General features: G+C 35.9%; 1 protein-coding gene across 2 annotated transcripts in view; it reads left to right on the top strand.

Annotated features, from left to right (window-relative positions):
* Positions 1 to 26,007, top strand: part of ZFAND3 (zinc finger AN1-type containing 3) — a 134,388-nt gene that overhangs the window by 6,728 nt on the left and 101,653 nt on the right. The window lies entirely within an intron of this gene.

Here is a 26,007-nt window from a genome sequence, read left to right as displayed (position 1 = left end):
ATGCTTTCGGTTATCAATAGTTTCTGATCATAAGCCCAGTCAGTCAGAGCGTTATAATATAGGTATCAGTTTTGGGGAAATAGTGCTGCTGATTTTAATTCCATAAATTTAAAACAATTTACCACTTCTGTTGAAATTTGATGTTAGTATTGTTGCTGCATGTTGGATGGCAGTTGAAGTCTCACATTGGTGGAAGCCTCACGACTCAGTATTTCTTTTAAAATGTTGAAATCAGTGATGCAAAACATTAACTAGAGAGAATGATCCTTGATTGATGTATTTATTGGAGATGTCTGGTTTTGACTTGAATATTTTCACTAACATGCTATGCCACTACTGGATTTTAATTTCTTTTTAAATTTGAAGTTAGTGAATATAAATAGGCACAGGCTTTCTTTAGAGCCAGTGGGTAAAAATTATTAATGTGATATACTTTCTCAGTCAATTACTGCTTATATTCTTTGAAGTTAAAAATTGTGTTCATGTGTCTCCTCAAATAGGCAACCCTGACTGATGTAATTATTATTACTGTACTTCAAAAGTTAAGACAAATGTCTTGTGAGTGTTGGATAGTATTTGATCTTGATTATGTTGAAACCCTTATTTGGATTAAGATAAACTTCACATTCACTTTAGGCTAGTAAATTCCATTTATATTTTTCCCTCCATTTATATTTATCTCCTTTTTAAACTGAAGTGTCAGAAATATTTGCTGTCTATTTTGACCATGCAGGGCTCACTAGGATGGAGTTCCCTCTTTGCTTTTGGAAGAAGAATTGAAAATCAGGCAGTAGCTGCAGCATGAATCAACTTCTCTCGATGACAGATCTGTGAAGAAACTTAGGTCATAGTAGCTGCAGATATTAAAATGGCATCTCCTCAGGACCCTGAGAAGGCCACATAACAAAATATTGTTGAGGATACCATATGCATTGAATAATAAATGGTTCTGACAAATGAAACATTTATGTGAATGACCACAATGGTTTCAGACTGTGGAGATGACATTAATGTACAGAAGTAGTGGGTTGGTATTTTTAGGTTCTACAAAAATGCCCAATCATTATCTTCTAATTTAAGATTTTGATGTAAAGCTATTTTTGTAATAGAGCTGGGTCTTTTGTTTGAAATGGTGGAAAGTTTATATACTTAGAGTGTGGGGTCAAATTTCTATTTTTTTTTGACACTTTTTTGAAATCTTGAATTTCAAACAATGTATTGTAATGCATAGCTCCATTAACTCTAAGTTATTCCTTACCTGTACTCAGGAAAATATAGTAGTTGAAGAGTTGCAGTATTCCATGAGGAGAAGGAAGATGTTCACAATTGTGTGTTCAGTTTCTGTGTATAGCATCTGACTAGTAGCACTGTGCAAAGTGCAGTAGTTGCCTGTACAGAGAAATTGTATTAGAAAATTGTTGATGGATTTTTACACTTAGTGTGTCATCTGGCATCTTCTTTGCAGCAGAGAATGCTGCTCCATGCTCTGTATGAAAGACTTTTAGGTATCCTGTTTGATTCCATCTGTTTAATCTGGCCACCATTTGCATGCTCTGAACTTGAGCAATATAAGTCAATGCAAAGAAGATAAATTTCAGTTTGTAAACATTGTAGTATTTTTATTAATGTGTTAAGGAAGTTTATTTCTAATATTCCTTTCATCACTGTTATGTCCTTTAATAAATGTACTTTGGCTAGTGTTGGATTTCCAGTGTTTGTGTGGTGTAAATTAGAGACTAACTAAAAGTAATGAAAAATTTTGAATGGAGATAAAAACCGGTTTTTCTAAAATAATTTTAATAAGCAGTCAGACAAACAGAGCAGAAGAGTTTGGTTGATGATTACTGTCTTTAGTTTTTGACTCTTTAGATTATATAGTGTCTAATGTTGGGCAAGTTGTTTATTTGAAGGCCTGTCTTAGTAATGTATATATTTAACTTCTGCTTGGTTGAATATACTATTTAAGTTGGAAGTCCTATTTAAATACTAAGCGTCTATGGAAGGGGGGAGAAAGGAGCATAATACTGGATTTGAAGCAGTGTTTAAGAGAACGAAAAGCAGGCTGGTTTCATGATAACCACCTAGTTGTGCCCTTGGAAAAGCAGAATCCAAAGTCATGTCCTCATTGACATAATTGCTGAAACACTACCATCCTTCACAATATGACTGTTACTGACATCAGCTCTGTCACCATAACTGCAGCATTTTTATCTCTAATTATTATATTCAGAGGTATCTCAAAGGAAGCTGCATATATAAAGTATGCAAAATGCTGTTGTTTTCCTCAGTATTGGAAATTGTATTGTCCTCTAACTATTGATTAGGTGCTATTTTGGTCCAAGATAAAGTCAATATTAAGGAGCCTGGCTTTTTGATAAATCAATTAAGTGTCTTTGAAACTTTTCTTTAACAAGTATCCACTATTACCTAGTGAAATGCATTTTTTTACCTGAAGCAAGAAGAGTTCTAGGTTGAGTATTGCTGACATCAGTTTGCAGAATGAGGCGTTAGTAATGCTTGTTCCTTGCTTAATGCCCTACTGTTACCTTTTCCTTAGTGATCTCCTTCAGTGAGCTAATGGACAGTGATGGTTTCCAAAATTGTCTGGGTGTTAACAAATGCTTGCTTATTCATGAAGATAGGTTTCAAATGTTCCCCTGAATTGTTAACATGTTTATCAATTTAAAATCTATGCATCTCTATTTTTAGGATAAACTTTTGACTGTGTACTTCCATGAAGAAATTAAAGCAATTATCATATAGTGTGTTTCCATAATGAAGATTCTCTCCAATTTTAGTTTGCAAGCATGTTAGTGTAATTACTCCATTTTAATAGGAAAAAAGCATTGTAATTTAAATTTTTTAAATGCTTGGAATTTTACAAAATTTAAAATATTTTAAATTCTTTGAAGAAGCTGAAATATTGGGGTTTTTAATTTTTGTACATAGATGTGTGGATGAACGATCATTTTTGCTATAACTTATAAAGGGCTTTTAGGATTAGTCCATATATACTCAGTAGCTTCCCTAGGTCCTGACTCATATTTTAACTTTTGAAAGAAAGCAATTAACAATAATATTTACACACTTCAAATATATTTTTCTTGGCATTGAGACTTTGTGATTAGTATGTCTTGGCAAACTAATTGAAATTAAACTTGCCTTGGAAATAACAATTAAGATGGAGCTGGTTGACTCCTTTTATTTAAGAAAGTGGACTAACTCTGCTGCTTGTTAAGTCCTGGTGTTGTCAAATAAATGGAGTGTTTGTAACTCCTAGCATACTTATTTTGGAGTATAATTCCTTTCCAGAATCTAACATCAACTTAAATGTTGGAATGCCTCTGCATATAGTGTTGAATGTCACTATATATTCTTCTCTTAACTATAGTTTATAAGCAGTTGTTTTATTTAGGGCATTGGATGTGTTCCTGTTTAACATTCTCTTGGATACTGCTTTTGACGTTGTGCTTTAATGATGATTTTTTTCTTTGAGACATCTCTTTATTACAAGACTTCAGAGACTGTAAACCTATAAAGATACGGGTAGTAGGATGTTCCTTTTTTAATAAAAGTCCCATTCTTACATTTAAGTTTGGAAAGGATTTATTGCTATTTTTGCTGCTGATACACTGGGTGACAGTCAGTCCATGCTTTTCTCTGCATGGAGTCTCTCTGTTTTCATTTGTGAATCATATATCCCTCTTCATTCAATTCCACAGTGCTTTACAAGCCTTGAATAAGAGATTTAGGAGCAAGGAGTATTTTCATTTAGAAACAGGTGTTTGTTTTAAATCAGAACTTGCTGTAGGACAATATTGACCCATTGACATGTTGTTTCCCAGGTGGTTCATCTAGAAGGAAGTGTTTGTGGTGGGTGGAGGAAATCTCTTTCAATCAGGAGAGTTGCTATGCAATTAGAAGAGCAAGAACTGCCTGCATTACATCACATCTGTGAGTCTCAGGTGGTTTTGCAGCACTCTCTTGATGAAGATAGGACCCCATTATTATCCATTATTTGGTGATGCAGTCTCTCCTTTGACTATTAAAGTTCTTGTGTGACTAATTCAGGAAAGACCAGAAATCTTTCTGGTGAATAATTAACAGTTCCTGTTCCACTCAAGTGACTTGCAAAGAGAGATTCAAAAGGTAAAAACAAAACCACAGTGATGTATATTATTACATAGCAAATTGATGCATTATATTATACTGAAAATGCCATCACTCAGTGGTATAACAAGAACTCCAGCATTACAATTTAAAATTCAGTTGCCTGAGCTGAAGTGCAGCTGAAATTCAGATAACAGAAAATACTGGTTGGTGTTGAAATTGCTGTAATTGGAAAGTAAACAGAACTAGACCAGTGCTTTGAGAAACTTAAGTCTGCAACTTTCAGAGATTGTTATAATTTTTTTTGGTTGCTTTCTGTGTTTCCCTTCCCCCCTCCTTTCACATCCACATCAAGTTTTCATCATGCTCCTAAATGCCATTGAGACAGTGATTTAGCTGCTTTCTTATTAGCATTCTTTTTGACCCTTATTATTTCAGTTTGCTGATTTAGAGTGGCTTTCTGACTTCTGCTAGCAAGGTGTTTTTTGCAAACTTGTATAAAAAAGAGATTTAAAAAAATATTATTTTTGAGGGCTATTATTATTTCTTTAAATTACTATTTTTGAAGACTATTTAAGGCCACTAAACAACCAGTGAGTATTTAAATCAGTTTATGGTCCAAATGGATTTATACTTCTTTTAAGGTTACCTAGTAAAATTCTGACACAAATAGAGGCTTCAAGGACTTGTGTTCTTTGGGTGTTGATGAAGGCAGTTACAGAAGAGGGTATGGGAAATGCTGAACATGATCTTCATCTCGGGATTATTAGCTGGTTAATCAATGGTGCTTAACTTTCTTTGGCTTAGTTTTCCTGTCCCTCATCATTCTGCAGGACAAATTCTGAAGGTAAGTGTTACATTTTTAGTAGCACAGCTGACTACTTAATTTGGAAAAAGTAGACCAGCTTTTGGAGGCACAGGCATTTCTTCAGTGTATGGGAAAGTTAATGTGCTTTTTCTAAGTATATACATACATATTACCTCTGTCCCGAAAATCAGTCTTGCCCATACCCTTAGGTCATCATGGTTGCAGCAGTGACATGAAAGGCAAGTGTGTTCTATCTGCCAGGACAGGTGGCCTGATTTAATGTTTCTGTATTTTTTCAGCTGTTTTTGTGTGTATGTTGTTCAGAAACCCCTGTTTCTGGCATGATATGTAGCAAACACTAAATGTGGTATTCTACTTACCACAGAATATTGAACTGTTCAATTTGTACCATCTAGAAAATAGCTAGAGATGTTGAAATTGCTTTGAGTCTAGTTGAATTAGGCAAGTGTAAACATTTTCTTTGAGTGGGTATAGGTAGTATTTTTCTTTCCCAAAACAGAGCAAAATCATCTACATAAATTCACTGAAGAAAAATGATGCTTAGCTGAAAATCCAAAATTGTTATCTGCCAGTCCACTGTTTGCACAGGGTTAGATCTTGGGTAAAAGTTTTGGGAAGTAAGAGGGCAAGAGAACAATGTACGTGAAATCAGTAATTTACATATTTGCTGTTCATTAGTTTAATAGCTAATAGTGAAGACACTTTTTTTTAGTTCTGTTATATGTCACTAAATTTCCTAGACTTCTGTCATGTATTAGTGTAAATGGAGAGGGACAAAAGATTCTGTGGGGCTTCTTTCTGTGGGAAGGCTGCAGCTGAAGAAGGTGCATAGTTTTATGATTATAAGCCTAAAGTCAGACAGAATCATGGAAATACCAGGTTTTCTTTTTTATTTTACTTGAAGACTAGAGATGATTGAGGAGTTATGGGCTGATATTGCTGCTTGCTTAATTTTTAAAGCTTATTTTAAATCCTGCTTGTGTTAGGATTCAGCATTAATTTGACATAGTTAATGAAGCAGTAGAGATGCAGTTTGCAGCGGCAGCCTGGCCCAGTGCTTAGGTGGTTAAAACTTGCTTGTTCTTCTTGTGTACTGAGAAGGTTACACATAGCTTGGATGAGAGTTCAGGATGAGGTAAGGTTTCGTGGCTCATTTGTGTTACTTGCTGTTAATGATCACTCTGCTTGCTTACTGTGCCTTTGCCTGAGATTGCCTTCAGAGATGCATCAAAAGCTGCTCTAACGAAAGAGCCTTTGCTGTTTGCATGCAGAGTAAAATATTTGACTTGGCCCTGATTTCCCACTGTCGGAATTGGATGAAATGAATGTAGTGATTGTGATTTATTCCCTCAGTCTCCATTATTAGAGGAAAATAAGTTGAGGCTTGTTCCCACACTTTCTCCATGTTATTCTAAAATAGGAAAATGGTGAGACTAATAGTAGTTTCTCTGAGTGCTGTGATGCCCATGTTTTTTGGTCATGTAAATAATTCTAGGCTGTCTACTTTGAACACTTAGAAAATAGTAAAAGCTACCTTGTGAAAATGACAGCTGTGAAGATTACAGTTTACATTAGTGTGGATCACTGAAGATGGAAAAGCTAAAATATCACCCTGTGTAAAGGTTTCCCTCTCCTGTCATGGGATGAAGGATGTAGGATGAAGGATTTTTTTTTTTTTCACTAGATGTTTAAAACCCTTGAACTTTAAAGCAAAATGTGCATTCTGAATTCTTTTTACCCTGGTAATTGAAATGCAGTTGTCTGAGACCTGGGAAGCGTGCTGTGTGAAATAGGAGAAAGACACAATGCATTACATAGGGGGTCTCATCCCATCTTCACATCTGACTGACTCCCTTTTTAGAAAGTGCTGTTCCCTGACCTGTCAGCCACTGAAGGGCACGTGCAGCAGCTCATTTCCTCCACTTCCCATCAGAGATGACCAGTGCAAACATAGTGGAGAAGAGTGGGCTGCCTCTACAGCTGGTCCACACTGCCTTCTGTAGTAGCTGTGGTCTTACTTAAGGGGCTTTCACCTGATCAGCAGTGGAATAAGAGCTCCTGACTTGGCTTCCAAGGCACCACGTGAGAAAGACTGTCCGCAAACATCTACACTCAAGAATAAATTTAGGCTGGCAAAACTTTAAAGGCGATAGGAAGGGGAAGGTAAAGCATGTTCATATTTTGGTTATTTCTTTAGTTCCCTTTTTGCTTTTTCTTCTAAGTTCTCCAAGTACAAAAGAAAAACCTAGGTATTTTTATTTTTGTCAACGAAAGAATATAGTGGTTTTGGGTGACCTTGTTCTGTCTGTCCTCCAGCCATTAAATTTTAGTTCTGCTGCACTTGTATAAAGACTTTAGTTAAAAATTTATAACAAAAATGTCAAGTGGCTAGTCACAAAGTGTGATCTATCTTACTATGTAGACACTGCAAACTTTTCCCCATACAGCTTAAAACTCTTTAGGAAAAAACCAAATTGAATTATGACAGCAAGAAACACATTACAGAATGGTAAGCACCGATGCTTTTTACAATTTTGCTTTAAATCTTGATGGAGTCAGTAGGACATAGGAGTATAAGGTTTAAGATGTTTGGGAGATTCTGATTATTTACTTAAAAGAGGCTGCTGATGGGTTTTATGTAGTTTTGAAGTACTTCTCTTCAATTAATTGTATAAATAAACAGAACTTATATGTTTAAACTGCTAAAGTGGCCTGATGTAGATTGGTCTGTTTAAATTTGGGAGTTTAGATTTGTGGGTCACTGATTAGCTGAACTGATTTGCTTATGTCAAAGTTGTTTCCAAACAAGACCTACTGCTGTTGATAGCACATTTGATGATTGACCTAAACACTTAACTAACCCCCCTGTTGTTTAGCATGCATACTGTTTACTTAGTTGCAATTCTCATTAGTTAGATGCTGAGAGGAAATGAGATTTGCAGGTTTTGTTTATGTTTTGCTAGATTCTTGAGTAACACTTTCTTATACTGCTGCATTACTTAGATGATAAGTAGGAAATCCTGGGTTTTTCAATAAAGAACAGCTTCTGCTTGTTTCTTTGAGCTTCATGTGATTTGTTACAATTTGCAAGTGATATAGCCATGTATGTCCTGCTTTTCAGAGCTGCCACAGAGAGACTGAAATGTAAGATAAATACTTTTTTCGTTAATATTTCCATTCTACTAAACCTAAACTTGGAACACCAATCACATGAAAATATTTATTTCTACTTTAGGGACACAAAAAGTTCCCTAAACTGGAAAAAACAATTTGTCAAGTTGACATTATGCAGAATTATCAACTCTTAATAAATCAGTGTGTTTTTCACTAGAGTAGTTTAAAATCCTAAAATGCAATTGCTTTCCCAAGCACGTAAAAGAAGTGTAATACAACATAGACCAGGAAATACCTGTGTCTAGTAGAGGTACAAATGAGTTCAACTGCGAAAGTAAAAAGTTGGGAAAAATGCAGAGGAGATTGAAAATCAAAATATTTGTTATCCTATTGCAAACATAAATGGAGATTTATGAATGGAAGGTGTGTATGAAGAATGCTGAATGATCTCTACTGGATATATAATTTGCTACTTACAGGAGCAAAATTTGCATGGTGACTTGCTATTTAGAGGAGCAAAATTTGCATAGGTAAGAGCAGAGGATGGGGTTGCTTGCATGCTGTACAACTGTGAGGAGTCATTTGAGCTCAATTTCAGAGGAAGCACAGAACAACTTTTTGTTACAGTGGATGGATATTATCAAACTCCATCTTTGGCAGATAAACAGTAAGAAAGAGCTCAAGCTTTGTTTTCCCTCCCTTATGTCATTAAGAAGAGTGAGGATGATGCTGAAAGGCGTAACGTTGAAAGAGATTTGTAAGAAAAACAGCTAGAAGTTCTCACTACACCTTGGAGCATGATAATGGAAAAATATTACTTTACCTTGATAGAAATCATGAATCAATGAGTATTTTCATTAGAGTATTACAGTCTTGTCTTCTGTGTTTCTGTTGCTGAGGTTGTTTTTGTACACTTTGAAATATTGAAAGGCTTAAGACTGATGGAAACACAACTGAATTCTGATATAGAATCATAGAGTCTGTTGTATTTTGTTTTCCTTGTGCAGCTTGAGTTTTGAGTGATTTCCTGGGAGGGCCTTTTATCTAATTAGAGATGCCCTGAAAATAACGTGATTGGCTCAAAACCAAAAAAACTCATTATCTTTCATGAGTAACAAAGCAAACATAGTTCTTGTAACTGAGTGTCCTTCATTGATAATCTAAATATAAGAAATTATTTCAAAGCATTTAAATGACTTGTGTGTTAAACCCCCTTGACACTTGGGAGCCTTTGAAAATGTTACATTACCATCCATACTTACGTAATGTGATCAAACAGTGATTGTAAGTTTGTAGGACTGAATCCAGAGCCAGAACTGTGGTGAATATCATAGTGGGATGATTTACTTCAGTGGCAGAGTCAGCATTGGATAGGCATAGGATGACTTGACCTAAGTGCATTTAAAATGTAGTTGTGTAGTACATTTCTTTTAGAAAACATGTATATGTTTAATATTGAACCAGCTTTAAACAACTGTGAAAGGAGTTACATGTAGGAATAAATTATACAGTTTCACATTTTTTCACATCTTTTACCCAGCTGGCAGTACAACAGAGCAAAAACAGTTGTATATGCAATCTGTAGTTCACATTCAGTCTTGTACTAAAAATTCAGAACATTTTAAAGAAATGCCATGAAATAAGGTAACTAGCTATGGTTCTGTCCCTCATTTGCACATCTGAAAATAAGTAATAAATACATAGTGACGTTAATATTTTTGAATAGCCATATGAAATGTTTTTCTATGGCTGTGGACAGGAGTGCAGTTGTTTTTATTGTAATTTCATGATACTTATTTAATAATTTTATAAGGCAGGCTTTGTTTTTTTTACTTTTTACTGGTTACTCTTTTATGTGTTTAATTACTGGCAGAGATAATTTTGTGTGTGTACAAAAATATATATGTTTTCTCCACTGGTAAGATGCATCACGCCACAGTAACCTACTATTGTTTCTGATTGTAAAGTGTTTTGGAAGAAATACTTTATCAGCATTATGTTCGCATTCTATTTATGACTATTTTTTTTACAGACCCCGTAGCAGTATTACCAAATTTTTGCATCATTTGACTTATTTTCAGTTTTGAGTTAGAAATGCCTTCAGTATTTGTTGTGCTTCAAAAAGATACAGTAATTTTTCTTTTGTTGATTTTTTGCATGAGTATGTTTACAGCCTGCCGAATGGTCTACAAGTTCGAGGGAAGAATTTGGAAATCCTAAACGTAGTAGGTCCATTCTGTTGCATTTTAACTCTTACGTGAGTTTCTCTGCAGCCTCATTGTGCAATATGTTTGAGTGTCTCATGGAATCTGGCAGCACTGGTAGCAGTAGGATTTTTCCTGAACAGAGTGATCAAATTAATTGTTTGAAGTGGGGGACAAGACAGGATTACTGAACACATTGACTGATGTGAGGGGAATAATTTAGATGATGGTAATTTAGATGATGGGGAAAAAAAAAGTGTTTAAAATATACTTAAGTTTGGGTATCCTGAATCATCAGGTTTTCCAATTCCCATACTTCCTTGTTAAATTTGTAGGAGAGGTGGCAGGGCAAAGAGGCAGGGACAATAGCTGTCATTAGTGTGTATGTTTAACTTTTGATCCTGTGAGTTTAAAAGGTATTTGGAATATTTTTGTGTTTGCCATAATAAATGTACCCAAAAAAAGCCCCTCTAGTTTCAGTGAGATGTGGATACCTACACTGGGTAAGAAATAGTCCGTGAGTCCAGACAAGCTGTAAGCTCTGCCATTGCAGGGTGTGATGTTTGATTCAGTACAGTTTCAAAAGCCTCAGTAACTTGGAAGATGAATCAGTAGTGCAAAAAACCACATTACTCCATCCACATAAATTCTGCTTTTAATTACATGTGGTATCAACAGAATGTAAAGCTTTCATACAAAACAGCTTTTATGGAGAAGGCTAATGTTTTTGGAGGTGTTTTGCCTTCCCTTAAGCAGCCTTTGAATTATTTGGGACACTTCTATAAAATCATACTTTTTTTCTTATTATGCTATAAATGCCAGAAGTACAGCTGCAGTCACTGACCTTCAGCTGTATAATAGTAAGATAAAAATTTTCAAAACCTTTGGGCCTGATGTATAAGTGTATTGCTTTGTACATCAGGGAACTTCACTGAAGAATGAAGACCAGAGTATTCAACTGAGTATTCAACTCAGTATTCAACTGAGTATTCCAATTCGCAGGATTTTTTTTTTAAAACCATAGATGTAATACTTCTATTCCAGCTGAAAGTGGTGATTCAAAATAAGACACTTACTTTTAGGGAACAAAAAGCAGAACATGGAAAGACAGATATGACAGTCTGTCCCATTGGTAGCTCAGAGGCAAGAAGCAGGTAGTTCAAAAACTTTTTTTTTTTTCCTTTGGACCATTTTGTCACTATTATTGAGGAGGCTTCTGGACACTGTGCTCTGGGATGAAATGTTCACACTGTACTAGAGGAACAAACCTTGCCCACACTGTGTGACCAGTTTTAGTATAGGTGTTATAAAGGAAAAATGAAACCTGCAGTGTTGCTATGGTTTTCTTGCACAGTGGCAAAAATACAAAACTGAATATAACTTTTATTCCTCTGAAACTACTTACAGTGATGGTTGCTGTAGCTGATGGGTAAACTATGAGAGGTGATGCAGTCAAATGCAAGCTACAATTTTATTTGCATCTTGAAGCTTTAGGAAAGTATTGGCCACTGGTTCACAAATGGTAAGAAAATAAGCTTTAATAGCAAAAATAGCATAAGATAGCTGGGGAAATGGGAGGAATTGTGGATTTTTGTTGAGGTTTTTTGGCTGGCTTTTTGTTGGGTTTTTCCCCCTTCTTTTTTCCCCTAGAGTGAGTATTGTAACAGGGAAGAAAATATTTCATAATTTTAAGGCATTTTATTTCAAGTGCAAAGGTTTAATGTGTGTTTAGAAAGTTGTCTGGAGAAAATTACTTTTAAGCAATATATCTTTATATTGCTTTGTACTCTTACATTACGAAAGCCATGAGCTGACTGCTTGAACTTATGATTTCTAGTCAATTTCAGGTTTCCAGAGAGCGCATTTCACAAGCCGCAAACTGACAACATTAACAGTATACTAATACAACTATACATATAAGTATATATTTTATCTATCTATCTATAGATGTATATTTCTATCTGGGTTGGAGTATGGTGGTAATAATGCCAGAATTATGAGTTCAATCCCTGTACGGGCCAGTCACTTTAAGAGTTGGACTTGTGGTTCCCTTCTAACTCAGACTATTCTGTCACATATGTATATATATTTCTCTATATATCTAATTGAAGCCATGGACCTTAGTGTTTTCTTGCTAAATTGAACATTTAATCTGTCGTAGCTGACTTTAGCAAAGAAGCTGTGTTACATTTTTTTTTAAACTTTTAAGATATAGGGAAACAAAATTCTTTATGTGATGTATAGAAAAGCAAAAGCTTTATCTATGTTTAGAAAGTCCAGTAATTACAGTTCTCAGATGACCTGCAAATGAAATTTGGAGGAGAATAAAATTCTGGAATCTGAAGCCCCAGCCATTTGAAAATACTAAGCCACTTACCTTTTTAAAAAGGGTCTACTGAAAGAAAGTGTCTCACTTGCTTTTATTCTGTTGTTGTTTTAACCTTTATAGACGCTTAAAGATTGAAATTTTTCAGTAGATCTGGTAGGCCTGTCAAACTACTTTTTTGCTTCTGCTGAAGTTACTAAAGTCTCAAGAGCAGAAGTGGGAGCTCCTGCAAACCTTTACTGAGGGAGCAGGAAGAGTAAAAATTATGATTTTATTCACTTCAGCATTTCTCAAGCATTTTGTGAATGACTCATGTTCTATTTAAATATAGTAAATATTCATATTTGTTTTTATAGATTCTTTCCTTGGTAATAATACTTTCCAATGTGTTCATTCTCTCACCTTCTGATTTGCTAGTTTTTTTCTGCCAGAAAGAAAAGCAGGAAAAAGTAGACCAGGATTCTTGTAATACAGTGTAAAAAGGAGGCAAACAGATACATGCTTGTGTAATTGCTCGTATTTTCTTTTCTATACTGGGTAAGTTTTCTGGGTTGTTTTGTTTGCATGATACTGAATCCTGTAATATGCTAAGTTGTAATATTGATCCAGTTTCATTTAATACAGTTTTCAGCATTTCCCCTTCTAATAACACAAAAGACTACCACATCAATAAAAGTGTTTGCTTACTGAATGCTAATTTTGGTGAGTGATATTTCTTCACTACAGATTTATTTGCAGGCATGGGCATTTGCAGTTGAAATTATCATGTAGTAAGGCTCACTGCAGATGGCATTCACTAGAGCCTTGCAATGCAAGTGTAAGCAGGTTATGTATTTAACCTGGGTTTTATAGAGCTGAGGGAAGATCTTCTGAACTTGCTGTAAGTCCTGTTGTGACTCACACATTGGTACTGGAGTGTGGTAGCCTGCTTCTGTAATGCATTTCCTTTATACAGTAAATTCTTTTTAGTGTTTCTAGTAGTTCAGCTGATTCAGTGTTTACAACAGCAGAAACCCATATGTGCTGATAGTTTGAGTTGTAAAATATTTCACAGATGTTAGAGTACCTAGAGAATTATAAATGTTCAGTGCAAACTAGCAGAGACCCAGAGTACAGATTTTGTTAATGCCGCAGATAGGCATTATGTTAATTCCTACCGTTGTGGGTACTTTACTATGATGCCACATCATTTTAAGGATCCTGGGTACAATCCATGGATTTTAGACCGATTGTATATTTGAAAGTATATTGAGTCATTGACATTTTTTTATTGAACAAACAGTAAATTTAATTTTCTGACCTTGGTTAAGTGTGAAGGCTAAGGGGAAGTGAGCACCATCTAATAAAAGATGAGCAGTCTCTCCCCAACTTCCTTTGCTGCTTTTTTATTGCCATATTTGATATTTTAAATTTTTTTTAAAGTTCTCCAGACTTTAAAAAGAGCTAGCCAGACTTTAAAACTCCAGACTTTAAAAAGAACTTTATATACTCCAGCCAAGAACTAAACTGAGATTAGGTCCTCCCTAATAGGTCAATTAGATACACTGGAAGAATTTGCCAGTTCTTCATAGGATGTGCCCAAAAAAACCAGGTGGAATATTTACTGATAAATAACCTCCTGTATTAGTGAACACTGTGGGACACAGCTGGTCTCTCTTAGAAATGCTTTTGATTTAACACATGCTGAACTCATACCATAAATGTCTCTCAGGAAAATAAGTGATTTTAGGAATTATATGTGCAAGATACTTTTGAAGTTGGCTGTAGTTGCATACATATTACAACACCTGCATTATTTCTTTTGCACACAATTCACCATAATACCTTTAAAAAAATAAAGATTAAACTTCTGATTAGAGAGTATTTTTGTTGTACATCTGACTGTCTTCTCAGGTAGTAATCGAGTAAATAACAGTTTGATGTTCATGCCATTGGTTCCAATTGAACAAATGCTAGGAATGATTTAACAAATTCCCAGGTATGATGGGGATAGCTGGAAGTTAGCCCATGTGAAAGTGATTAGAATATGCTTGTAGTAGATGGTGAGCAGTGCTGATTGACAGCAAAAGGAATCATTTGTTCTGTGTCAGGGATACAGCAACTGCATTTACAGTGATGAGTGTTAGTTAAAATTTCAAACGGTGAGTCCTTTAAGCCTGAGATGACTGGCTGTATGGAGAAAGATTCTTAAAATGTATCTGTGAATCTGTTCTTTTCACCGATCCTTTCTCTACTTCAGTGGGTACAGATGCTCATAGTGGAATATAAGGGATTGATTTTCAGGCATACTGCAGTTGAACATGCACAGAGAGCTGTTCTTGGTCACAGTCAGAAACAAAACAATTTAGGATTCTGGCAAGATCCCCAGCACTTGGATATTTTAAATAATAAACAAAATAAGTGTTTTGCTGGGATAGCGATATTAACTACCAAATCTGAATATGTGGAAACAAATGCTGTTGCTTCCTTTTAGAATTTTGAGAAATGTAATTTTATGTAATATTTTGAAAAGGTATAGAGAGTTGAAAGATGCAAAAATAAGAAACTCAGAATAATCTAGCATAAAAATGCCAGTGTTCCATTATGACATTGTGACACTTGTCTCATAGATTCAGTTCAGCACTGCTGCTGTCTGGGTTGTTTTTTGTGTACCGTGCTCATTGTATTTCAGTTCTTATGGAAGATACTTCCTGCTGTTGACTCCCTGATCAATGCCATGGCAGTAGTAGTGACCATATAGCTACAAAAGAGAATGGAAAGATGTTGATTTAAAAGAAAAAAAAAAGCATCTGTATAATTAATAACATTTGCATATTAAGGCTCAAAATAGTTTTGTTTCCTTTTATTGCATTATTTACAGAGAAAATTAAACATGGAAAGGTTTATGCAGTAAGCTTTCCCATAACAGAGAGTTCTTCTTTATTGGGTGTTTGTTTGAAGAGTTTTAAATTTTGTCTGTGAGGAAATTAATAAACACAGACTAGTAGTATGTTAGTTTTATTCAGTGAGTCAGGTGCATGTTAACTTGAATTGACATGTGATAAAAGAAAATAGCAAAGACTGGAATACTGTCTACTAAAAGAGTGCATAGGGTACTCTTCATCTGTGTTTTGAAAAAGCTTTACTACAGTAATTTAATAAACTTAATTCTTCTATAGTAGAACCAAATTGTATGTCTACAGTTACAGAAAGACCAGCAGCCAGACCTATAAGCTAACTGTCGGTAATGAGAAGATTTAATAATATTTTAGTATTTCATATTATGTCAGTGATAGGCAGATTTAAAATCTGCATTTAGCGAATAACTTCTTTTCTCCCTCTAGAATTGTAGTGGGGTATTTAAGATGCTTTTTCTTTCTGAAAAAACGTGGAGTACTATTTCTATTGTAATTGTTCTTGGAGATCATACATTTGCATTCAGAATGCTGGAAAATGCAAGACATAGACACTGTGGTGCATGACATTATTTTAAAGGTGTTTCCTATTTTTCAACCACAAATGCTGGACATTTTGGCTTGAGTCATATGCTCAGGTTGTTTATTACAATCTATTTTTAATGTGTAGTTCTTTAGCCCAGTTAAATTTATTTTAAACATTTTTCTATTCAAAGTAAGATTGAGAAGAGTTTTCACATAACACAGCTGGATAAAGTAGAGTTAAGGCAGTTGTTCCTCCTGGGCACATGAATCATAGGATTTGAGCAAAAGAGCACATTTACTTGCAGTTCAGTTACTGAACTCTACAACATTGTTAACTCATTAACTTTCCAAAATCCCTTACTTGAAAAAAAGCATGGCATTGAGCAGCATTTACCTGGGTCAAGCTCAGGTCTTGGAAATTGTGTTGAAGATGCAGGGAGGAACTGAGATTTTCAGATTTTTAAAATATCTTTCATGTTTAATGTTTTAATCACAGCTTGAGAAAACCTCAAAACCAACCAAACAAAAAAACCAAAATAATGTTCCCCTTCCCCTTAAAAAAAAAGCTACTCAAGTCTCTCAAGCACTTCCATTTCATTTTGGATTTCTTAATTGTGCAGATTTCCTACACCCCCCACTTTTGGGTTTGTTTTTGAATGGACTGATTTGTGATATTTCATAGAGCAAACCCCTTCAGCAAGTGAAGGATCTTGGGGCTGAAGACACTTGCCATGGCCGGTATCCACTGTGTCTTAGAAGCTCCTGAGAAAGCGACATTGTACCGAACACTGCTGAAAAGAGGGTGCTGCTTTGTATGAGCTATCAATGGAGCTCTGGGTCCCAGCCTATCAAATGTAATTTTTCACTGAACTCTAATGGTGGTTAGTGTATAAGTGCTGTTGTATTTCTTTATCTGTGTTTGTGCCTGGGTACACATTTGGGGGAGAAAAAGTCGCACCCTTTTCCATGTTCAGATTCATGTCTGCTTTGTGTAAGTCTGTTATTATCAGCCTAATTCTTGTTTATAGTGTTTTGGGGTTTTTTTGAGGGTTTGTTTGCTTTTTGAAGTGGTGTTACCAAACACGTTTCTCTGGTTTGTTCCTTAACTCTTTGTTGTCCTATATTTTACCTGTTTTATTTAGTCTTTTTCAGATGCTTTAGAAGTTGAATGTTTAACACAGAAACATTGTGAAGGAATTATTTATAAGCAGTTTTATGCTGGTTTAAAATGCTATATTAGTTGGAATGGTGCCAACTGTTAGAAAACTTCAGAGTACTTATGAGAGGATATCTCTTCTCAAGGTTAACCATCCAAAGTGTTGTTCTGAGCCAAGACTTTGTGTTATGTGTTGGTGAAAACATTAGTTCATAACATTTCTGCAGTATAGCAAGAGAGTTACACTCTGTTCCTTTACTCTGGGATGTTTCTTTTGAAGGTGGGACTCTCTCATACCTGATATATAGAAAATCAGGGACAGGCGTCCACCTGAGAGCTATTTGGAAATTGACCAAAATTCTGGGATGACCAAGATGAACACGTAAACCTGCTTTTGCTAAGAGTAAGATAGTCTTGGGTGGTTCATTCCAATTTTAAAGGTGACTTTTTAATGTGGGTTTTTTCCTACACTCTTTGTCTTATTTTTCTGCTGTTGTAACAGCAGGGTGGAATTGTTTTCTGACAGTGTAGGTAGATCTGCTTTGAGAAATGTTTTGTTTAGTTAACTGGCAGATTGCTCCTCATGTAGGTGTAATCTTAATACAATTCGAATTCCTGAGGAGGAGCTGAAGTACTCTTGTTTTCTAAAATAGGATCGTGGGACACAGCTGTATTTTCACACCTGAGAACTGAAAATGTCTGTGTGTAGTCAGTCAGGTGTAGAGGCAGCAGTGACCAGAGTAAGAGCCCCATTGCTTCTTGACTGTACAATTGGGTATAAGGCAGGCTAGGATCAAAGAAAGTGAATTTCCCATGGTGAACATCCAGGTAAACTTTTGGGGACTACTGAAACCTGTTTTAAATGAGGAGGAGGGAAAATGCCTGCTAACTTCCATACTGGTACCTTCTTTCAGATGTGTTTATGAATAATGTAATAAGATAGAATTGTGGCATTTCTTTTTGAAAAGCACCTGAAGAATTTTGACAACATGCCTGCAATCCTATAATGGTGTGCAGTTCTAGAAGGATTCACTAACCAAGGAGTACAGAGAACCATAAAAGGGAGTTTGTCTCTCATTCACAAAATGTCTCTCATTGCTGCTTTTTGGGCTGTCTAGGCAGGCGAGAGATCCTGCTGGACAACCTTGTCATTGCTAAATAGCACATAGCTACTTACCCATCTCAGAATAGTATGCTTTCCTGCTTTGTTCAGGGGATACTCTTTCCTTTTGGTTTTGGCTGCTTTATTTCTGAACCTAGCTTCCTGTGTTTTTTAACTCATAGAAATGAATAGTCAAAATAATGGTTGGGGTGATTCTGACTCATCCTGTCAGATCTTTCGCATATAGTGCGCCTTCAAGTGCCTTCTCTCTCCATGTTTGGGATGGTCAACACTTCCAAGTCCTTTTTGCTTGATTAACATTTGACTTGTTATACACAAAATGTAGAGCTCTGCAACCAAGTACTTTGTTTTATAATTTTGGTGTTCTGTTGGTTTTGAGAGAATACACATGGCACAATATTTATACCAGACTTTATTGGTGTGATTTTTTAATACTAATGCAACAACAGCATTTTAAAACCAGTTTAAAACCAGTTTACCTTGTCCTTTTAAATGTTACTTGACATAAAGCCTTCAGTCTTGGAAATACTTTGCAAAGCTGTTCCCCTCTCCCCCCACACCAAGAATTCAAACTTTCTAACTATTCTAAGCCATCATAATGGCAGGCATTCTTAAATGTACTTGTGACATAGAAAAGGAACTTTGATTTAAAAAATTTAATGCTTTGCTATCCATTTGTGCACAGAAGAGACATGCTGGGCTTAAAATCAGCGAGAATCAAACATTTTCCTACTTTCTATGCTAAATCTGGCAGTTCCGGTCAGGAAGTATTTTAGGAGGGTTTCCTGGCAAAGTTTGATATGTAATTACACATACCTTTAAGTCCAGGGACAAAACGGTTTCTTTCTTGAGGTTTCTTCCAGCTGCTTTTTTTTTTCCTAAGAATGTTTTACTATTTAGTATCTATTTACTACTCCTGTGGTAAGAGGAATAACAGAAATGGAATAGACTTTTGAGTGGTGCTTATCAGCAGAGCATTTATTGGAGTGTCTGATCTGTAGAAAAAGACAAAGTTAATATCTCATATTGTAAATCTCAAGAGGATGATTGTGTTGTCATACTGCAATGTTAGTTATTACCTGCAATATACAGCAAAATAATATCCTTGAGGAACTGGTGGAAGGTGGGTAGATCACAACTTTCAAGTTTTATTCCTACTTCACTAAAGGCTTCTTCAGCTCTTAGAATTCCAAATGTTTAATTGTCCTTTAAATAGTAGACTGCACATCTTGAAAAAGATTTTGAAGAGTTATCAGAGCAATGTTTGGTATATGCTTTTGCTGCTGAGATTGTTTTTTTAAAAGCATAGAGTTGTGTATTCATGGGAATATGAACCATTTAGCTTTGGCTGGAGGGCAACAACATAAGCTCAGCTAGAAACCCAGATGAATCAGATCAAAGTTCTTACAACTGGTCTTAGCTCGTCTAAATGCACTGGATTCTTTTGCAGTTTATTTTAAGAATTGTTGGAGAAGGCTTTCGTGAAAACTCTTATCAGTATGTTTGTGTGTTTTGTATGACTCAGCTACTGCACTGTGTATTTTCCACATTCTCCCATCTTACCACTTGTGTGTTTGTGCTCTTTTCTGGACTAATTTTCAACTGAGCACTTCAGTGTCTTTATCTATTTAAAAAATAAAAAGTCTTTCAGTCATAGAGTTGAAAAAGGATGCTTTAATTGTACCCATTGGAAAAAATAATAAACTAGGATCCAGCTACTTCATTGGGATATCAGCACACCAACATATCTTTTGAGTGTGGAAAGTTGCCAGAAGGACGTTTCACTAGTACCCCGTGAAGTTCATAAAGTTTGCCCTCCATTTCATTTCAAATTGAGGTAAGAACATGTGGCTCACTGACTGAAGCATCATTTTCAGCAGCTTACTGAAAATCTTCAGATAAGCAACATTTAAATTGTTTGTAGTGAAAATAAGAAGTCCAACACCGGAATACTGATGTTTTTAAAGCACAACCCCCTATAGTAGCTGTAATCATAAAAAAATGTTACTGATAACACTTTTCTAGTTGAAGTTCTTAACCCTGAGCATGTAGGTATAGAACAGATGATGAAGTAGATTTTGAGTGCATTCATGGGATATGTAATTTCAGATCTTAGTTCACTTAAAAATCTGTTTCTGAATGCATGTGATTTTCTCATTGCCAAGTTCTCTGTAGGTCCACCTGCGTTTGCCACACTCCACTTCTGCTCTTTAATTTGAAAGGAATTTGGCATGCATCATTTATGAAGAATAATTGAATTGCCTCAGTTTAAAATATTAATAATTGTTTAAATTGCCCCAAAAAACTTGCCTATAGTCCCTTAACAAGATTATGAATTACAAAGGACATATAAATATCAAATATATAGCATATATGAAATCAGTGAGGTGACTTCTATTTAGAAAAGTAAAATGGCTTTTTTCAGAAGGTAATGTACAGGATATATAGAACTTTCAAAGAACAACTGAGGATCTTATTAACACAGCCTAATTAACCTCCCTCCTGTACAGGGCGAAGCATTAGATGCTCTGAATGAATGATGAAAAGTGTCAGGGAAATACAGAATTGGATCGATTTTCTTTTAATAATAAATAATCCTTCTAATTTATTTGGATGAAAGTAAACGTGCCTGCTATGGTTTTGCTTTTGCCCTGTGCCAGGATTCAGCTCACAGTGAATTCTTAGCAGAGGTCTAAGGCTTTGAAAATTGCTTTCTAATGGAAATGGTGACAGATCATTAACTACAGTAGTGTAACTGCATTGATTTAACGTGAGTATAGTCGTCCTAAGTTGCAAAATGCATGACACAGTATGTCCTTAGCATATGGGGAGTATCTTTGTAGTTTTAACTAATTAATTACATGATTCATACTATGTTAATCTTTCTCAAACGTAGGGCCCCTGACAATGTTGGACGGGTATCATTCAGGGGCTGATACACATTTGTTCTGTAGTGGCACTGTGATCCCACTGTAATTGCTGTGCTGGAAGGGCACCAAGAGGCATTTAACATGCTGCATTTAATCACCAGTGCAATTACAGGGACACTGAAGTAGATACGTTTTCCTGCTACCAAGTCACAGCAACTTCTGAATTGTAACAAACCATTACTAGATGTGCTGGAAGGCTTTTTTCCAATAAAAATGCAGAACCTGGGATTTTATAGTCATACTTAATTAGTATCTGTGATTTTTAATGTCTTTAAAACTAAATGTCTACTGCACATAGGCTGCATGAAAGCATTTTTTTCTCCAAAATCCTTATTCTTCCATCATCAAAAGACACATGAACAAAAATTAGTTTAACGAATTATGATTATTTCAGTGTTGTTTTTCCAAGCATTGACAATACATACCAGTACGTAGTAGTAGAATTTTTACTCTGAGGCAGCTGCACAATTCTTGTCATTGGTGAACATCTGCACTAATAATACTAGTTCACCATTGCCTTAAAAAGTCCAGGTGGCAAGGTAATACAGGTGAAACTGTGCTTTTTGTGTAGAGTAAAGCTAGTATTAGTTTTAGTGTTTCTGGTCTCTTTTTTTGTCTTAAAGATGGGATGGGGAAGTTATAAAGCACCTGACCGTCTGCTGGAAAATAGAGGATTCTGTTACCAAACCCTTCATTATTTATTTGGTGTACCTGTCTAAGTTTCTTGGCAGAAGTTTGTTTTTGGAGACTGAGTATCTTGAGATCAGTCAAGTTTTGGTATACTTCTTTTTAACTCTCTTTGACTGCACAAAATTTCCACATGTGACTTGTCCTTGAATCTTCAGAGTGAGATTGTCTTTTGATTCTGTTTATTCTGATCAGCTGCTGTGCATCTAACAGTTGTTTCTTTGAGATTTAGGGCTAGAATTCACTTACATTCTCTGAATGTGGTTTTGTATTGGTAGTCATTTACTGGAAGAGGAGGGAGAAGGAAAACCAAACTTCCAGTGAAGACAGAGTAGAATGTGCATTGATTTGGATGGTACCTTGCAGTGATATACTGTAAAATGGCATGGAATAAAAGGAACAATTGATAGGATAGAGCATAAAATTGAGTTTATAAGATCAAGTGCTCTTCTTGGAGCAGATAAAGCCACTTCACACCTTTATAAGAATGTAATGGAAGTACCATATGAAAATGGAATCAGGCAAGCAGTCTCTTTAGTTTTCTCAATTAGTTATATATCAATTGTGGTACACAATATGAGCACATATAGGATTTGAAGTGTGTGATTTTTGCTATTTAACGCCCATTGCTGGCTCTCAGTTTGCATTATGCACCTTTAAGTGGAGATGCAGATGTGCATCTCTCTGAGGTTGGGACCTTACAGTGGTCTGTGTGTACGTCTGTCTGAATGCTCAAAAAGTTCCCTTTGCTGTGGCGAGTTGTAGGCACAACAGCACAAGTAAGGGATGATGGTTTGGAGAGTCTCAAATACGCATTTTATTTTTACTCTTACATGCAATTTATTTCCTGCTTAAAGTATAAACATGTTAGAACTTCCAGGATTTCCCATTTTTGTACATTTCTCTCTTTCAAAGTCCCTGTGTCATTGCTACTGCTTTCATGGCCATGTTGTTAAGGGAGTGAGTTTTTTCCTTTGGCAGCAGAGGCAGTTTTAATACCCTTCCTGTTTTCAGACCAAACCCTGCAGAACTGTTGCATGCAATCATTCTGTAGCCTCTGGACTTGAAGTATCTTCGCTTAGTCTGCCACTTGACCTTCTGAGCTTGCTTCACCTTGCGGTTTCCAATCTACATAATAATTTTGTGTTACACTTTAGTTAAATGGTTTCTTTTTGACAGATGGAAGTACCTCCAAAGAGGATTTAACTATATATTCTGCCTCAGCGGTAATGCCACTCTATTTGACTTGATTTATCTATAAATATGAATGTCTTTCTGAATGCCAGCTTAAATTATGTACAAGTGGAGATTATAAATTATCTGTATAAAAATTACTTTCTAGGGATATTGTACATATAAAATGTATACTCTGAGTAATGCTGGATGGGGTGCTGTTCTTTTTATGAGGGAAATCTAGGAATTACTGTAATATAATATAATGTGCAGTTAAAAACTGTGGTGATATCTGATTCAGATGCATATCCCAAGCCAGCTGTGTCAGAAGGATGTAGAAGTGCTAGGTGTCAGCTTAAAGACTTGCAGTCTAAAACATAAAATTCTCATTGCCAGGGCTAACTTAGAATTCTAGCTTCACTGTGCCTTATACACCACTACAGTCATGATGTTGTTATGTGTTCCTAGAAACAGGAATTGTATTGCCTTCCCTAAAAGTCATCCATGACTCTCTTTTTCCTATGAAGTGGAAACAGAAGGCTATGTCGTGATTAAGACTTAGATATTTCAGAACTTTTAGTGTTTCAGATAAAATTGTCCCTAGAAATAACAGATATTGCGGATGTATGGTATATTTGAGAAGGTTGTTGGGAACAAAGAAATTTTACATTTTTGTGTTTCTCCCTGGCGCCATGAGCTTCTGGTGAATTCTGTAGTCACTGAGAAGTAATTAAACCAGTGATGTGGTTAACATGTGCTCTGTGAGAGAACAGCAATATACAGATTTGCTCAGTTTTAAGTCTAATGAGTGAGCCCTTGCCTGATAAAAAGAGGAGATCCTAGCAGTGGGAGGAGGGATTTGCAGTATAGCAAAAGGCTGTCAAGCATTTTACTTGACATACACTGACCTAGAAAATTTGATGTACATAAACTGTGTAATGCATTTTCTTTATAAAACTTTTGCTCTAAATAAATACTGCATTTTCATAAAGAAGCTGATTGTTGATCAATGCTGTTATTCTGCCTTTGCATTTTTCTTAGTTCTAGTGTGGTGCTGCTGTGTGTATCTGCTGCCACATAAGTGGCTATGTAAAAGGAGCTAAGAAAAAACCACTCAAGGTTCGTGTTCTCATCCTAGTAGCAGCTTCAGACTGCCTTGGATGCGTTGAAAAGGTGTATATAAGGATCAAAGGGAAAGTGATCCTTGAAACTGTAACAGTTTTACTTGGCTTACAAGGTCACTTGCCTGTTAGTGCTGTCCTTTCAGAAAATTTCATGGAGTTTTGTGTGTTAGATGTACATGGCAGCCTTTTTTCTCTTTTTCACAGAGCTCTATGTTGTATTTGTGTCTGTGTTTTCCGTTGTTGGTGTGCTGATAAGTAAATATTATATGAAGCTTTGGATTGATATTTAACAGCTGAGATGGTGGATTATACCGCTGAAAACATTTGTCTTTGCCCATTCCAATGTCATCAGTATGAACCAGCTGAACTCTGCCTTTCTTTTTCTTTGCTGCCCCTGGGGTTTAATGGCTTTGCAGAGAAGTTCCTACCTGGCATATTGAGCTGCTCCAGAAGGTCTAACCTATAAGCAGTGAGTACTGAACTGCAGCCCACTGATGCTGGAGGTGTTGACTCACCGTGCTGTTTTTAATTGCAGTTCTCTTGAAGGTAGATAATCTGTGTAGACCATCAACACATTGAATCTTTGGATATCTACCAATCTGAAGATAAATTTCTATGGCTACAAATGCTGTTTTGCTTTTCTCTCCTTGGGAATTAACTTTTCTCCTGTGCACATACTGTTTGCATTTAAAACTAGCTTTCATGTGTCTGTGGCTCTCGCTATAGCTGGCAAATGGTTATGTCTCAAATCTCCAGTGATATGTGTTCTTATAGAATTTTTGAGCCTGATGTAAACCAGCTTTCAGATGTGGATGAATTGAAAAGCATCTGTAATGTTTTGGTGTGACTGATATCGAGATATGATTGACCAGGTCTGGATTTACTTTGTTACTAGAAAGTAATTTAAAATAACCATCTGTAAATTCAGGCTGGGGGAATCTATAATTCTGATATGTGTTCATTTGTGATACAGTTTCTTTGAAAAAGTTGTCATATTTTTTTGTCTTATGGTAACAGGCGGTTTTTTATAATTTATGTGTTGTTAGACTCAGATCTCCTCTCAAAATTCCCTTCCTGTTTGGTTGGAGGTAGAAAACCACTGTTTTGGTAGTCTCAGTTGTTTTTGTATGTATTTTTCTAGAGAGAAAGGTGCAACTAATTTGGCTAAATTATATGTTCCAGCTGGAGGCTGTCCTGGGGAGGAAAAAAGGTCTTATGGGCATGGACAGTTTTGGTGGAATCTTGCCTGTTCATGGGTGCTTTCAGACTTGCCCAGGATGGCGTTAATGCCTGTAAATATTGGCAGAGTTGATTCAGGAATGCTGAATAAATCAAATATTGGGCAGTGTGCACAGAAACCACTTCATTCTTACCTAAAGATAATCCAACACAGAGAACTTTAGAGAATATTCTCCAGGTCACTTTGTAAAGGAGATGTCATGTTAGAAGGGAACTTTTTGTAAACTGGGGGTAACATAGTGTATTGCTTTGGGTATTTTCATTGGAGCCTTAGAGAGGCCTTATAACCTTAATTTTTAAATTTTTTTTTAGTAAGGCTACTGACTTTCTGACGTTTGAACACCTGTGGCATAATTGCATATGCACTTTGTAGACATCTGGGAGGCTTAAGATATTGCTGCTGTTGTCCTGCTGTTTTTCTCTGAGCTGAAGGTTGCTGCCCTCAAAGCTGAGCCACCCTTGTGGATCACATGAACTATCCTAGTCCATGTCAGTGCAAAGTCAGCCAAGTTATTTTAAATTACTGCTGAATACAGCTGAGGGTAGTAATGAACAGCTTGATGCAATAACTAG

The sequence above is a fragment of the Camarhynchus parvulus genome, chromosome 3, assembly GCF_901933205.1.
Source record: "Camarhynchus parvulus chromosome 3, STF_HiC, whole genome shotgun sequence".
Taxonomy (NCBI): Eukaryota; Metazoa; Chordata; class Aves; order Passeriformes; family Thraupidae; genus Camarhynchus; species Camarhynchus parvulus.
This window is presented reverse-complemented; position numbering and strand designations above follow the sequence as displayed.